At 45.6% G+C, this 3,877-nt stretch overlaps 1 pseudogene; it reads left to right on the top strand.

Annotated features, from left to right (window-relative positions):
* The first annotated feature begins 512 nt into the window (after positions 1 to 512).
* On the top strand, positions 513 to 2,545 carry LOC101989963 (annotated as a pseudogene).
* Positions 2,546 to 3,877: the final 1,332 nt, after the last annotated feature.

The raw sequence follows: 3,877 nt of genomic DNA on the forward strand, positions 1-3,877 counted from the left end.
GGAGAAACACAATGCCATGACCGATGCAGGCTGGCAGAGTCCTTGTCAGTTGGAGCAGCCCATGTTGGTTTGCTGTGTAACGCAGAAACCAGAGCTAGATATGCTTACTATAAACCAGAGCTGTGAAGACCAGGGCAAAGGAAAAGAAGGTACAAAAAAAAAATTATGACAAAGGGCGGAGCTGAAAACCTGATGTGCTGGTTCACGATTTAATCCCAGCATTTGGGAGGCTGAGGCAGTCTGATCTTCATGAGTTCAAGGCTAGCCTGAACTACACAGTGATACTCTGTCAAAAACAAAACCAAACCGAGCCAGAACTGACGTTGAATTGTATTTGTTTCTGTTTTACAAAGTATCAGCCTTGGTCTGGGGATGTAGCTCAGTTAGTGTTTGCATAGCAGGCATGCTGGAGCCCAGGTTCATCCCCAGCACCGTATAAACCAAACTTGCAATGTCAGCGTTGCTGGGGTGGAGGCAGGAGGATAAGAATTTTAAGATTCTCGGGTCTCATTGAACGCGGCGCCAGCTTTGGGGGAAATTGGTGCGGTGTCCTCGCCAGCACAGCCGGGCCTACACGCGAGCAACCATGTCTAAGGGACCTGCAGTCGGTATTGATCTTGGCACCACCTACTCGTGTGTGGGCGTCTTCCAGCACAGGAAGGTGGAGATTATTGCCAATGAGCAGGGTAACCGAACCACACCAAGTTATGTGGCTTTTACTGACACGGAACGATTGATTGGGGATGCTGCGAAGAATCAGGTTGCGATGAGCCCCACCAACACAGTTTTTGATGCCAAACGTCTGATCAGACGTAGGTTTGATGATGCCATTGTGCAGTCTGACATGAAGCACTGGCCCTTCATGGTGGTGAACGATGCAGGCAGGCCCAAGGCCCAAGTAGAGTACAAAGGAGAGACAGCTTCCACCCAGAGGAGGTGCCCTCTATGGTTCTGACTAAGATGAAGGAGATCGCAGAAGCGTATCTGGGGAAGACGGTTACCAATGCTGTGGTCACAGTGCCAGCCTGCTTCAATGATTCTCAGCGGCAGGCAACAAAAGATGCTGGAACTATTGCTGGCCTCAATGTCCTTCGAATTATCAATGAGCCGACTGCTGCTGCTATTGCCTATGGGCTAGATAAGAAGGTTGGAGCTGAAAGGAATGTGCTGATCTTTTTGACTTGGGAGGTGGTACTTTTGATGTGTCCATCCTCACAATTGAGGATGGAATTTTTGAAGTCAAATCAACAGCTGGAGACACCCACTTGTGTGGAGAAGACTTTGACAACAGGATGGTCACCCATTTCATTGCCGAGTTTAAATGAAAGCTCAAGAAGGACATCAGTGAGAACAAGAGAGCTGTCAGGTGTCTGCGTACTGCCTGTGAACGGGCAAAGCACACCCTCTCCTCCAGCACCCAGGCCAGTATTGAGACTGATTCTTTCTATGAGGGAATCGACTTCTATACCTCCATTACCCGTGCTCGATTTGAAGAATTAAATGCTGACCTGTTCCAGGGCACTCTGGACCCTGTAGAAAAGGCTCTTCGAGATGCCAAACTAGACAAGTCTCAGATCCATGATATTGTCCTGGTGGGTGGTTCTACCAGAATCCCCAAGATTCAGAAGCTTCTGCAGGACTTCTTCAACTGAAAAGAGCTGAACAAGAGCATCAACCCTGATGAAGCTGTTGCTTATGGCGCAGCTGTCCAGGCAACCATTCTATCTGGAGACAAGTCTGAGAATGTTCAGGATTTGCTGCTCTTGGATGTCACTCCTCTTTCCCTTGGTATTGAAACTGCTGGTGGAGTCATGACTGTCCTCATCAAGTGCAATACTACCATCCCTACCAAGCAGACTCAGACTTTCACCACCTACTCTGATAACCAGCCAGGTGTGCTCATTCAGGTGTATGAAGGTGAACGAGCCATGACCAAGGATAACAACCTGCTTGGAAAGTTTGAACTTACAGGCATCCCTCCAGCACCCCGTGGTGTTCCCCATATTGAAGTCACTTTTGACATCGATGCCAATGGCATCCTCAATGTTTCTACTGTAGATAAGAGCACAGGCAAGGAGAACAAGATCACCATCACCAATGACAAGGGCCGCTTGAGCAAGGAGGATATTGAGCGCATGGTCCAGGAAGCTGAGAAATACAAAGCTGAAGATGAAAAGCAGAGAGATAAGGTTTCCTCCAAGAATTCCCTGGAGTCTACGCTTTCAACATGAAAACAACAGTTGAAGATGAGAAACTTCAAGGAAAGATCAATGATGGGGACAAACAGAAGATCCTAGACAAGTGCAACGAGATCATCAGTTGGCTGGATAAGAACCAGACTGCAGAGAAGGAAGAATCTGAACACCAGCAGAAGGAACTGGAGAAAGTCTGCAACCCTATCATTACCAAGCTGTACCAGACTGCTGGTGGGATGCCTGGAGGAATGCCTGGCGGCTTCCCTGGTGGAGGAGCTCCTCCATCTGGTGGTGCTTCTTCAGGGCCCACCATTGAAGAGGTGGATTAAGTCAATCCAAGTAAAGGGGTAGCATTGTTCCACAGGGAAACATTTGAAGGACCCAAATTTAGCAAGTTACACGGCAGTTTCAAATTCAAACTGCTACAATAAATTTACTGGGCATTCTCAATACTTGAACATGGAACATGTGCACAGAGAATGCTTATAAAGCATTGCACTTTATAAGCACTGTATCCTAAGTGGAAAATGCAATGTCTATAGTAAAACAGGTGGAAAATGGAATGCCTAATAAAAATATTTAAATTGGCAAAAAAAAAAAAAGAATTTTAAGATTCTCCTGGGTTACAGAGTGAGTGGAAGGTCAGTCCAGGCAATGTGACACTACCTCAAAAAACAAAGCAAAACAAAATTAAAAATACCATCGATGCTTTAACGTTTTCTGTAATCCTCCTTGGAAATATTTATTGGAAATTACCTTCTTCTATAGTTTGGGTAAATTTTACCCAAGAACTCACCCGGGTTTGGTCCCCAAGTGATGGTGTTTTGGGGTGGTGGTGGTAGATATTTTAAAGTGTAGAGCCTAGTGGGAGGTTCTAGGTCATGGGGAGACAAATCATGGAAGAGGTGGCTTCCTCTCTTTTCGTACCTGGCCATGAGTTAAGTGAGTTTTCCTCCATCACGTGTTTCCATCATGACAGATTGCCTTGCCACAGGACTGAAGAGATGGAGGTGTGGGACAAGAGCTAAAACTTAAAACTCTACGGCTAAAATAGGTCTTTCATCCTTAAAGTGTTTTATTTCGGCTATTTTGTGACAGTAATGGAAAGGTGACCAAGGAACCATCAGATCCAGCTTGCAAGCTACACAGAAATCAGCCAGCTTGTTTATGTTGTCAGTGCTTTGACCCACTTCTGACTCCGTTACTCACATCAGCCACGCATTCACCTTTTTTTCAAAGCTTGGTCCCAAACAAGCTCTTCAGGTACCCGAAGAGATTCTTTAAGAATGAGCATTTCACTTTTCACTGAGACTGTTCATGAGAACGAGACCTCACCTTGCGGCATGTCAAGATGATGATGGATGCAAATGGCCCTGAACCAGAGGAACACCACAGCATTTTGTGCTGTGCAAAGGGAAGTTATCTTTGGATCATGATTTTTAATTAATGGAAAAGCAAAGTGGTAATCAAGTAGGAGGATGTAAATGAAAAGCCTTCAGTAAACTTCAGCTTCCCTCCGAGAGTCTTGTGGTATCTACTGCATGGAATATGTTACATTCCCATGACACGTGACTTCAAAGTACAAATGCCTTGTTAATGATGAACACCATTTTACATTGTATTTTTCTCTATCATTAGCACAGCAATCCCCCAAACCAACCAGCCAAACAAACAACCCAAAC

Source organism: Microtus ochrogaster, chromosome 17 (genome assembly GCF_000317375.1).
Source record: "Microtus ochrogaster isolate Prairie Vole_2 chromosome 17, MicOch1.0, whole genome shotgun sequence".
NCBI lineage: Eukaryota > Metazoa > Chordata > Mammalia > Rodentia > Cricetidae > Microtus > Microtus ochrogaster.